Source organism: Dipodomys spectabilis, unplaced genomic scaffold, assembly GCF_019054845.1.
Source record: "Dipodomys spectabilis isolate Male_0828 unplaced genomic scaffold, ASM1905484v1 ptg000233l, whole genome shotgun sequence".
NCBI lineage: Eukaryota > Metazoa > Chordata > Mammalia > Rodentia > Heteromyidae > Dipodomys > Dipodomys spectabilis.
Genome location: NW_024870910.1, coordinates 785,123 through 797,986, shown reverse-complemented (window position 1 = coordinate 797,986; position 12,864 = coordinate 785,123).

Below are 12,864 nucleotides of genomic sequence, written 5' to 3'. Positions count from 1 at the left end.
GGAGGAGGAGATCGGAAAGGGAGGTCGGGGAGGAGAGGGAGGACGGGGAGGAGGAGATCGGAGAGAGAGGACGGGGAGGAGGAGATCGGAGAGGGAGGACGGGGAGGAGGAGATCGGAGAGGGAGGATGGGGAGGAGGAGATCGGAGGGGGAGGATGGGGAGGAGATCGGAGGGGGAGGACGGGGAGGAGGAGATCGGAGAGGGAGGATGGGGAGGAGGAGATCGGAGGGGGAGGACTGAGAGGAGGAGATCGGAGAGGGAGGATGAGGAGGAGATCGGAGGGGGAGGACGGGGAGGAGGAGATCGGAGAGGGAGGATGAGGAGGAGATCGGAGGGGGAGGACGGGGAGGAGGAGATCGGAGAGGGAGGATGGGGAGGAGGAGATCGGAGGGGGAGGATGGGGAGGAGATCGGAGGGGGAGGACGGGGAGGAGGAGATCGGAGAGGGAGGATGGGGAGGAGGAGATCGGAGGGGGAGGACTGAGAGGAGGAGATCGGAGGGGGAGGACGGGGAGGAGGAGATCGGAGGGGGAGGACGGAGAGGAGGAGATCGGAGAGGGAGGATGGGGAGGAGATCGGAGGGGGAGGACGGGGAGGAGGAGATCGGAGGGGGAGGACGAGGAGGAGGAGATCGGAGGAGGAGGACCGGGAGGAGGAGGGGGAGGAAGAGAATGAGGGGACGAGACTTGGATGGGGAGGGGAGGACGAGGGACAAGGAGTTGGGGAGGAGGAGGAGGACGAGGGACCCGACGGGGAGGGGAGGACGGGACGGGGAGCAGGGGAGGCGGATGGGGAGCCGAGGGGACGCGCAGGGGGACACCCGCCCCTCCCCACCCAGGCGCTGCCCGCAGACCCGGCCCGCACCCTACCGCACCGCGCCGGACCGGACCCGACACCCCAGGGGCCCGGGCTTCACCCCGCCCACCGCCCCAGGCCGCGGGCGCACCGCACGCGGGCTTCCGAGCATGTCACCCGCCCAGGGACGCGGGGAGGGGCCGCGCAGAGGCAGCCCGGACGGAGCACCGGTGCAGCCTCCGTCTCCACAGGCGCTAGCGAAAGGTGGGGCAGGACGGGCGGCTCAAGTGGTAGAGCACCAGCGGAGTGGACAAACCGCGCAAGGTCAAGGCTCTGAGTTCACATCCTGGCACTAGCAGGAAGTGAGGGAGGATGGAGGGAAGGAAGAAGGAAAGAAGGAAGAAAGGAGAAAGGGAAGGAAGGAAAGAAGGAAGGAAGAAAACATGGAATGAAGAAAATTAGGGAGAGAGGGAGATAGGAAGAAGAAAGGAAGGAAAGAGGAAGGAAGGGAAAGAGGAGGGAAAGGAGGAAGAGAGGGAGGGGAGGAAGGAAGGAAGGAAGGAAGGAAGGAAGGAAGGAAGGAAGGAAGGAGGGGAAGGAGAGAGGGAGGGAAGAACAGAGGAGAGAAGGGAGGGAGGGAAAGAGGAGGGAAGGGAGGAAGAGAGGGAGGGAGGAAAGAAGGAGGGAAGGAAGGGAGGGAGGGAAGGAGGGAAAGGTAAACGAAGGAAGGAGGGAGGGAGGGAGGGAAGGAAGACTTCCTCCTGATTAACTTAAGCTTAATGGAGGAATCAAATCAAGAGCAGGCAGCGGTGAGGAAGCCGTGGCTCCTCCCGTGTTGTTCGCAGGGACCCCTGTGGTTTCCACACTGGGCAGGGTTCACCTGCTCACCTGCACGGCTTGGCCCATGCTGGTGAGGCCCCCGGGCACCGGCGGGCAGGAGGGCAGGCTGGGCCCCAGGGCTACCCCGAGGCCCCGTCCAGCCCCCCTGTCAGGAGGCCTTGCATTTCGTAACCCACATGATTCACCCTTGCAGGTGTGAGTCACCCAATGCAGGGGGGGGGAGCCCGGGCCATGCTCCCCCCCCACCCCGGGGCCCCACTGGGAATCGGGGGGCATCCGTCCCCTCCACTTTCTGCACCAAATGCTCAGTGCTCTTCTCTTCCCTGGGCCATTGGGGTCAGCTGCCTGGACAATGGCTTCGGGGTTCTCTCTTGGAGACCCTCTCCCCCCCCCAAAGACGGGAGGCCCCTGAGGCAAGCTGTCTTGCTCCAGGGGAGAGCATGCCACACCTGTCGACACAAACAACACCCCCAGCGTGGCCTGTCTCTGCCCGGCAGAGAAGGGGTGCCATGGAGTCAGCGTGGACAGGGAGGCCGGCCCCAGTCCCTTTCCCACCAGTCTTTCTGGGCAAACCAAGGTCCCCTTGTTTTCCCCTGGCACTGGATTTGAACTCTCATCCAGCTGATGCTACAGAACCTGAGCCATGCTCCTACCCTTTTTTCTGCTTCTGTTATCTCCCATATAAGACCGTGACTTTTGCACACGGCCCTGGACTGAAATCCTTCTGACCTCTGCCTCCCTCCTCACCTCTGTCCTCCTGACCTCTGCCACCCTCACAGCTGGGATTACAGGCATGCACTACTCTCTCCACATCTCCGCTTCTGACATAGCTGGGATTAGAGGCATGTACAAACACACATGGCCCATGTCACCTTTCTGGCCCTTGCTGGCCAGCCTGTCTCTCGGATGGACCTTGTGTTCTACTTCCAGTGTGTGTGTGTGTGTGTGTGTGTGTGTGTGTGTGTGTGTCCTGCTTGCAAATACTGATTGCCCACTGCACACAACCTAAGTGATCACAGATGGGGCCCTGCTTCCCTAGAGGGTGCCCCCCACTACAGCAGCGGTTTTGACAGGCAGAGGGAAGATTTTTTCCCCCCATAATAATTTGGTAGATTAAGGGATTCAGCCTACTGATCTGAGAGGAGACAGAGGGGAAAAAAAAATCAGATCTGAATTTTTATTTGGAGGGATTGAATGTTATTAACAAAGCCGGTCCTCCCGAGACTCAACTTTGCATTGGAGGTGAAGGTACCTGGGCCTTCGCGTGGCTTGAGCATCGGAGAGAGACGAGAACTCCCCAGATGAACACCCGAAATCAAATCGCCTGCTATTGATTTACACGGTGACAGGATTAACTCAATCACGGACTATCAGCCCTGTGCATGGCGATCAGATCTGCAATAAAACTGGGCTCGTCTTCCTGCAGGGAGGGAGTGTATTACTCCCACGGGCTCCTGCTCTCCAGATGGCCCAGGAGGGCCGCACAGACTGGGGGTAGGGGGGCCTGCTGTTCCCCAAGATGGAAATAGGCCAGCTGAGGGCGGGACAGGGTATGGACTGGAAAGGTGATTGGAATCTGGCTGTATCTCAGAAGTCAGAAAATGCAGTGGTAGGGGATTGAATTCAGGGCTGGGCATGCTTGCGCTCACCTGTCCTCCCAGCTTCTGGGGAGGTGGAGGCTGCAGGGTCATGACCTCGGCAAAGTTAGTTCCAGATCTCCTATCAAAAGCAGATGAGAGCTGGGTGCTGGTGGCTCACACCTATAATCCTAGCTACTCAGGAGGCTGAGATCTGAGGATCAAGGTTTGAAGCCAGCCTGGGCAGGAAAGTCTGTGAGACTCTTATCTCCAGTTAAATCTCAGAAAAAGCTGGACGTAATGCTGTGACACAAGTGGTAGAGTGCTAGCTTCAAGCAAAAGAGCTCAGGGACAGCTCCAGGCCCTTGAGTTCAAGTTCCAGGACCAGGAAGAAGTAAGAGGAGGAGAAAAAGGAGAAGAAGAGGAGGAAAAAGAAGAAGAGAAAGAGGAAGAAGGAGGAGGAGGAGAGGAAGAGGAGGAGGAGAAGGAGGAAGAGGAGGAGAAGGAGGAGAAAGAGGAGGAGAAGCAGGAGGAAGAGGAGGAGAAGGAGGAGAGGAGAAGGAGGAGGAGGGAGGAGAAGAAGAAGAGGAGGAAGAAGAAGAAAGTAGAAGTGTGTGGCTCAAGTGGTTGAGCAAGAAATCAAAGCAAGAACATGAGGCTCTGAGTTCAAGCTTCAGTCCCGGCGCATACACAAAAGCAAATTAAAAGGAAAAGGAAGCTGGGTGCTGGTGAATCACAGAGAGTAAGAGTGTTCGGATTGTAGTTCAAAGCCAGCTTGGGTAGGAAAGCATCCAGAAGACCCCTTCTCAATGAAGAACTAGATGTGGTGGGACACCTGTTATCCTAGCGACCAGAAAGCCCAACATAGGGGCTTCTCACCCAGATAAGTGCCTAGGCAGGAAGGGAAACCCTAACTGAAAAAAATCACCAGCAAAAACCTGTACTGGAGGTGCGACTCAGCGATAAGAGCACCCGCTTAGGAAGTGTCCAGCCCTGAGTTCAGATCTCAATCATGGAAGGGGTGGGGAGGAAAAGAAAATGCTAATACAGAAATGTGATGCATTAAGGTTGGAAGCGTGGCTCAGTTGGTAGAGCGCCAGTCAATGATCAAAAGTATCAGGCACCAAGTTCAAGTGCAAGTCTCAAACTTAAAAAAAAAAAAAAGGAATGTAATGCTTTTATTTACCTCTTCCTGAAGAAGAAGAAAAGAGGAGGAGCCCCGGGTAGGTGCTAGGGAACTATGTCCTCCTTTGCCCACAGCTGAGCCTCTCCCTGCAAATGCAGGGTTGCTCAGCAAGGCCCAGGGCAAACCAGACGCAGAAGCCTTGGAGCAGCCTCATGGCGGGTTTCCAAACAATTCGATTCACAATTACCTTCACGCATCTCATACGATGATGAAGTTTGCAACCAAGGGTATCTCCCAGCCAGGAGAGGTGGCTCACACCTATAATCCCAGCTACTCAGGAGGTGGCATAGATGGGAACATCTCGTGTTAGTTAGCAAGACCCCATTTCAGTCAGTAAGCTGGGCGTGGTAGCGCACAACTGCGATATCAGCATCTTAAGCGGCAGAGGTAGGAGAATCCAGGTCTGAGGCTTGCCAAAGGCAAGAGAGAAAGAACGAAAGGAAGGAAGGGAGGGAGGGAGGAAGGAAGGGAGGGAGGGAGGGAGGAAGGGAGGGAGGGAGGGAAGGGAAGGAAGGGAAGGAAGGGAAGGGAAGGAAGGGAAGAAGGGAAGGAAGGAAGGAATATCGTATGGTAGTGTGAGTTGGCCTTGAACTCACAATCCTTCTGCTTCCACTTCCCAAGTGCTGGGATTCCAGGCTGGTGCTACCATGCCCAACCCAGTGGCTGGGCGGTTTGCTGTTCAAATCCCCCCTCAGCCAGTTCCTAGAGACTCTGGAGCACCCCCTCCCCGCCCCCGCCCCTTTCTCCAGTGCCCCAGCTCTCAGATACCATGCTCTCCAAGGCCTCCCCAAAGCCGCCCTGGGCCCCACTGTGTGACCCAGCAGTTAGCCCCTCTACTCTCCCTTGGATCTTGGCCTTTCCTGGGTCTCCCCGCCCCTCCAGAACCTTCTCCACCCCTGTGCAGGGCAAAGGAGGAGCACTGCTCTCCCCTCCACTCATCCGCCCAGTGCCTGCACTGTGTAGCAAGGCAGCTGGGAAAGAAACACAACCACCCGGACTGGTCTCGCTGGACATTAGTCATCCCTGGGGGGTGGGTCCCTCTCTAATGAGCTCCACTCAGTGCTGCCCCACCCCCACCCCAGCCCAGCTCGGCCCGCCCCTCCCCACTAGAGTATCTCCATGCATTCACAGAAATCCCAGGGCCAGGCCTGTGGCTCACACCTGTCATCCCAGCTACTCAGGAGGCTGAGATCTGAGGATCAGGGTTTGAAGCCAGCCCAGGAAGCAAAGTCTAGGAGTCTTTTATCTCCAACGAACCACCAGAAAGCCAGGCGTTAAGGTGGGGCACCAAGTGGTCGAGTACTAGCCTTGAGTGAAAAAGATGAGAGACAGCACCCAATCCCCGAGTTCAAGCCCCATGACCAGCACAAAAGAAAAGAAGAAAAAAGGAAAGAGAAGAAAAGAAAAAGACTCCCAGTGGATCCACGTCCCTCTGTCTCTCCCCGTTAGAGCGAACTCCTTCCCCCTCTCCTCAGGCTCCCTGCTGCTGGTACTAAAGGCAGGTTCGTCATGCTCACGCCCAGGGCTCTCCATGGATGGTTTCCCTTCATCCAGTTTTGGGGGTGATCAGCAGATGGCATCCCGGGCCCAGCCCTGGCATTGAATCCTGGTGCCTTTAGGAGAAGAGGAAGGCAGACAGGAAGAGGCAGCCCTTCGGCCTGGAATCTCTGGAGCTGTGAACCAAAATAGACCTCTTTTCTTCATAAAGTGATCCAGCTGCAGGCCTCTCGTGACAGTAACGCAGGGCGGACAGTGCAGGGCAGATGCCCAGCCCCGGCCCCATCTTCCCCATGCGGCAAATGCCAACCCCATCCTTCCGTGGCTCAGACCCATGCCCAGGGCCGCTCTGACCCCCTCTGCCCCGCAGCCCTGCAGCCGTGTCTACTCTAGCCACAGATCCCGTTTTTTCTGCATGTGAATTCCACCCAGAGTCTGACTATTCCCCATCCAGCCACTGCCGCCCCTCAGACCAGGCCATGAGGACATCAGCGGAGTGGGGCAGGGGCACTGATAGAGAGGACGGGGGAGGGGAGAGGCCTACAGGGGCGGGGTGCTGTGGCGAGTCCTCAGCCTTGGAAATGTTCTGCCTGCCGGCCATGGCACCCATGGGCTCAGCTCCTTACCCAGTTTCTCCACCAGCCCTGGCCTCTTCGATCCAGAGTGGCCTGCCAGTAGCCTTGCCCCACCTTGCACTGGGTGGGGTTCCTTGTGGCACCCCAAATGTGCCCCTTGCCAGGCTCTTCCAAAGGGCCCTCAGCTTCCTGACAACTTCTGGCTGGGGCGGGGGGGGGGGGGGGGCCGGCGGGTTTCTCTGGCTCCATCCAGGCCCCCCCAGCCCAGGTCCCCAGCTGGACCCGAGCCCCCCACCCCTGCATGGCACCCAGTCTCCCTGCCAGCAGGGTGGAGCCCCGACGCCTTCTTGTTCTTCCTGCCCCACCCCAGGCCCAGGGCTGCGATAGTCAGACTGGACATTCAGGCCTGGCCACCCTGGCCATTTCCTCCCTGGAGGACAAGGGGCTGACCCCGGCTTCCCATGGGTAACCCAGAGGCCTGGCCACAAGAGAGCCACAGGAGCACCACGGAGTACCACAAGAGCGTGACGAGAGTGCCACAGGAAGGCCACAAGAGTGTGTAGGCGCAGACTTGGCCCCTCCTGGCAGGGGCTTCAGGACAGCAAGAACCTCTGGTGAGGATGAAACTCACCCAGTGGGAGCACCGCCCCCCCTTGCTGCCCACTCCAGCAATACTGGGATTTGAACTCAGGACCTCTCACTCAACTTGCCTGCTTAGCTGGTGCTCTACCCCCTGAACCACACCTCCAACCTGGCTTTTTGCTGCTTAATTAGAGAAGAAGCCTTTTATGGACTTTTCCGCCTGGGCTGGCTGGCTTTGAACCCTGATCCTCTGGATCTCAGCCTCCTGAGTAGTTAGGATGACTGGCGTGAGTCTCAAGGACACATCCCCGTGTCTGCCAGGCCCTCCGTATACATTTAGAAATCAAGCCTTCTCCTGCTAGTGGATAGGGCAGTTGAATGATATCTTTAATAATAATAATAATAAAGGTCTTTTTTCCAGAGCTGCCTTCCTGTGTCTCTGAACTAACTCCACCATCAAATATAACTATTCTCTTAAAAAGGAAAACTGCAGAGCACTCAGCAGCGTGCTGTGTCAGCTCAGCTGATAAGACAACTTATTTCCATCTTCAGAGAGGCAGCAGCTGGCTGGAGCCATTCTCTGGCCAGCAGGAACAAATCCTCTAGTTCCTGATGGCGGGGTCCCCTGGCCGGCCGGCGGGGAGGCCTGGAATCACACGGCCCTGGGGGCTACTCCCCTCGGCTGCCCCTCGACGGATGCACGCCCTTCCAGACAGCCCTGGTCACAGCCCTGAGATGCTGTCCTATGTGTGTGCGTGCGTGAGAGAGTGTGTGTGCATGCACTAGTCCTGGGGCTTGAATGCAAGGCCTGGGCACTGTTTCTGAGCTGTTGGCTCAAGGCTAGCCCTCTACCACTTGAGCCATAGCTTTCGGTGACTTTTCGATGATTCATTGGAGATAAGAGTCTCCAGGACTTTCCTGTCTTGATCTGGCTTTGACTCGAAATCCTCAGATCTCCAGATCCCAGACTCCAGATCTCAGCCTCTGAATCCAGACTCCAGATCCCAGGATTCAGCCAGCAGGAGCAGCTCCAAGTCAGACTCTGACCTCCACCTCTGGCAAAGCTGGGAACTGCCAGACGTCCAGCACCTGGGCAAAGCCACCTGGGCGTTTCACCCCTCTGCAAAGTGCAGTCTGCTCAGCCGGGATGCAGGCACACACCACCATGCACAGTTTTATTCATTGAGATGGGGTTCCCACAAACTTTTTCTCCTGGCTGGCCTTGGACTAAGATCCCCTCCTCATCTCGACCTCCTGGGTAGCCAGGATTATAGGCATGAGCCACTGTGTGATCTTGGGAGGGCTGTCAGCAAAACAAGTAAGCATTTGGCTAATTTTGAATCAATGTGGAGCCCAGGCTACCCTGGAACTGTGATCCTCCTGCTTCTTTCTCCTCAGTACGGGATTACAGGCATGTGCTACCACAGCAAACCCTTTCAACAGACGGTTTCTGAAGTTTTTTATCCTGTAGAAAGTGTACTTCGGAGGTAAATTCTCTGAGTAGTTGGAAACCTAAAACTGTTTTTCCTAAGAATTTCTAGGTAAAGGATTCTGGGATCTCATGACTAGTTCCAGAATTTTTCTCTTGTGCAACGTTCCTGGTAGGAAATCTGAGACCCACACTATTTTTGTTCCTTTGAGGCTGATTTTCTTTTATTCCTGGAAGCTGTTAGGAATTTCTCTTTACGTTTGATGTATTGAACTATCTTGACTCAGTCTCAAAGCCTGAGTCTTTCATGCTTCACTCTGCTCAGGACTTGAAGGGTCTTTTACCTTAGAAAACTTAAAAAAAAAAAAAAAAGAGTTCCCACAAAACTTCTTTCTTTAGTTCTGGGAAACTTTCTTCTGTTACATCTTTGTTCTTGTTTTAATTGAATAAAAGTTATACATTAATATGGTGTAAGAAATCAAATAGTCCTGAGCTAGTCATTGTGATGTATGCTGGAAATCCCAGGTACTCGAAGGGTAGAGATTGGGAGGGTAAAGGTTCTAAGCCAGCCCCCACAAGAAGTTAGCGAGAAACTCCTCTCCAACTCATCTCGAAAGACAGCCTGGGCATGGTGGCTCACATATTTAATCCCAGCTATATGAAGGCTATAAGAAAGAGAATCATGGTTTTAGGCCACTCCTGTGCAAAAAATACAAGATACCAAAAGTAACTAAAGAACAAAAGGCGGAGGCTATGTTTCAAGTGGTTCAAATCCCAGCACTGCAGAAAGAAAGAAAGGAAGGAAGAAAGGGAGGGAGGAGGGAAGGAGGGAGAGAGAGAAAAACAATTGATTCATTCTACAAAGATGTCAGTGAAGTTGGCATGTCCTTTCTTGGTCTTTGGTCTTCAGTAGCAACAACTTTGTGTGTGTGTGTGTGTGTGTGTGTGTGTGTGTGTGTGCTGGGGCTTGAACTCAAGGCTTAGGCACTATCCCTTAGCTTAGTTTGTTCAAGGTTGGTGCTCTAACACTTGAGCCAGACCTCCACTTGGAGATTTTAGCTGGTTAATTGGAAATAAGAGTCGCACAGATTTTTTTGCCTGGATTGGCTTTGAACTGTGATCCTCCAGATCTCAGCCTTCCGAGTAGCTAAGATAAAAGCCATGAGTCACCAGCACCAAGCTTTGTCTGAACCCTGGTTGACTGAAATTTGGGTTCATTCCAGTTTGGGGATATTCTAAATAAACTGGACATGGGTGTTCATGCTAAGATTAAGTGCAGGATTTCTTCCTCTTCAGGAAACTCCAAATGTGAAGAAGCTACATGGTAAGTGTGTGTTCAAACTTTTTTGATTTTAGGAAGTATGGGAGTTCAAACTCAGGGCGTGCTGGGCAGGTGCTCTTCTGCTGAACCATGCTCCCAGCCTTTTTGCACTTTTTTGCCAGTCCTAGGCTTGAACTCAGGGCCTGGGCACTGTCCCTGAGCTTCTTTTGCTCAAGGCTAGCATTCTACCACTTTGAGCCACAGCTCCACTTCCGATTTTTCTGGTGGTTCACTGGAGATAAGAGTCTCATGAACTTTCCTGTCCAGGCTAGCTTGGAACCATGATCCTCAGTTCTCAGCCTCTTGAGTAGCTAGGATGACAGGCATGAGCCACCAGTGCCTGGCTTCCTGAGCTTTTTTGCTCCAGGCTGGCACTCTACCACTTGAGCCACAGCACCACTTCCAGTTTTCTGAGTGGTTTCCTGGAGATAAGAGTCTCATGGACTTTCCTGCCTGGCCTGGCTTTGGACCGTGATCCTCAGAGCTCAGCCTCCTGAGTAGCTAAGATATCAGGCTTCAGCTACCTGCTCTTGGCTTTCAACTTCTATTTATTCATTGCTAAATATAGAAATCAATTTGAATTTTTTTTGCATGTTAGTCTTTAAAAAAGAATCCCAATCCATCGCTCTAGCTCCCTCTCAGTGGGGGACATGGTGTCCATTCTGTCAGGGTTTTCTGCATGGCTCCATAGAGTCTGCAGACAGACAATTTTCTCTTCTCTCTCAACATGAAGCAGGTTTTTTTTTTCTTTCTCATTTCCTTCCTTCCTTCCTTCCTTCCTTCCTTCCTTCCTTCCTTCCTTCCTTCCTTTTTTCCTTTCTTTCTTTCTTTCTTTCTTTCTTTCTTTCTTTCTTTCTTTCTTTCTTTCTTTCTTTCCTTCTTTCCTTCTTTCTTTCTTTTCCTTCTTGAGGAGGTGAGGCCCTGCCGGACGCATGAGGGAAGGGGCTGTAGGAGCTGACGGGTGAGCTGGTTTCTCATCATGGACGAGAGCACGTCGCCATTTTTAATTTAGAAGATCATTTTATTAGAAGCCCGGAGTCATGATGCTGAAAACAATCTTCCAGCGGTTGGATGCAGCCCAGTGTACTAAAGCACTCAACTCCTTTTCCTTTTCTTAATAGACTTTATTTCATTTATCTCTTTAATAGTAAGATGAAAATTATCAGTGAATTTGAGCAGATTAGGGTCCCTAACTTCTTCATCTTCCTTCTCCTCTTCTTTCTCTTCTTCTCCTCCTCCCCCTCTTCCTATTGTGATTATTATTATTATTATTATTACTGGTGTTTGAACTCAGGGCCTTGTACTTGCTAGGCCTATGATCTACCACTTGAGCTACAATCCCCAGCAGATTTTTTTTGTCGGTCGTGGGTCTTGAACTCGGAGCCTGGGCACTGTCCCTGAGGTCTTTTACTCAAGGCTAGAGCTCTACCACTTTGAGCCACAGCACCACTTCCAGTGGAGACTCATTGAAAATGAGTCTCAGGGACTTTCCTGCCTTGGCTGGCTTTGAACTGCGATCTCAGCCTCCTGAGTAGCTAGGATTACAGTTGTGAGCCACTAGACTTATTTTTTTTTTTAAGGAGAGTAGTAGGGGTCCAGACAATATTAATCCGAGAGTCCAGGTAGATCCTATGTGCCTTCTCCTATGTCCACAGGCCTCCCTGCAAGCAGCCTTCTGTACAACAGTGCTGCAATTGGCACGGTCCAAGCCCTTGTGCTCACAACCCCGGGGCCCATAGTTTACATGAAGTGTTTTTTTTTTGTTTTGTTTTGTTTTGTTTTATCCAGTGTTAGGAATTGAATCTAGGGTCTCACTTTTACTAGACAAACCTACCCTTGAGTCACACTCCCTCTTCTCCCGGCTCTTTTTATTTGTTTGTTTGTTTATTCAGTCGTAGGGCTTGAGCTCTGGGCCTGGGCATTGTCCTTGAGCTCTTCAGCTCACAGCAAGCGCTCTACCAGAAGTGGCCACAACGCCACTTCTGGCTTTCTGAGTGGTGTATTGGAGTTAAGAGTCTCACGGCCTTTCCTTCCCCGGGCTGGCTTTGAATTGCAATCCTCAGATCTGTCTCCTGAGTAGATAGGATTGCAGACGTGAGCCACTGGCGCCCGGCATGTATTTTGTTTTTGAGATAGAGACTTCCTAACTTTGCCTGGGCTTGTCTTCAAACTCCTGATCCTCCTGCCTCTGCCTCTTTGTAGCTGGGATTACAGGTGTGCACGGCCACACCCATCTCCATGGGGGTTGGCGTGTAATCTGTGGGTTTGGAAAGCATTTATAGCAACATGCATCTACACAGATGAGGAATTACAACAGTTTCTGAATGTTAAAGCAAGATTCGCATTTTAAGGTGGAAGTGCACTTGATAGCTATGAATTCTTTTTCTCTATGATTATATACCTGGCTCAGGGCCATCCATTTCCCCTCTGCTTTCCATCTATCCCCTGCGCTTGTATATAACCCTTTCTCTGACCTTGTTTGTTTGGGAAGATTATTTCATTTCACACTTTCATTTGGAAGGTGAGCCAGTGAGCTTTCTGCCACTGCGATCAATCAGGTTAGAAGAAGAGAGGTTTATTTGGGATCCGCTTGGGAGATGACAGCCTATGGCCAATTGGTTGCTTCGGGCTTATGTCAGTGTAGAACTGGGCGGCGAAGCAAAGCCATTCCCCTCATCACAGGACTGAGCAGAAAAGGGAGGGGCTGAGAGCCCAGTGTCCCTCAAGGCCACGCCCCCAATGACCTAAAGTCCTTGGGCTGCCTCCCCTCCCCCAGCTTTTTTTTTTTTTTTTTTTGGTGCTGGTACTGTGTCTTGAACTATTAGCCTAGGCTCTGTCCCTCAGGGGTTTTGTTGTTGTTTTGTTGTTGTTTGTTAGTCATAGGGCTTGAAGTCAGGGCCTAGGTGCTGTCCCTGAGCTTTTCTGCTTAAGGCTAGTGCTCTACCACCTTGAGCCACAGCTCCATTTCCAGATTTTAGGTGGTTAATTGGAGATAAGAGTCTTGTGGCTTTTCCTGTCCTGGCTGACTTCGAACCACAATCCTCAGATCTCAGCCTTCTGAGT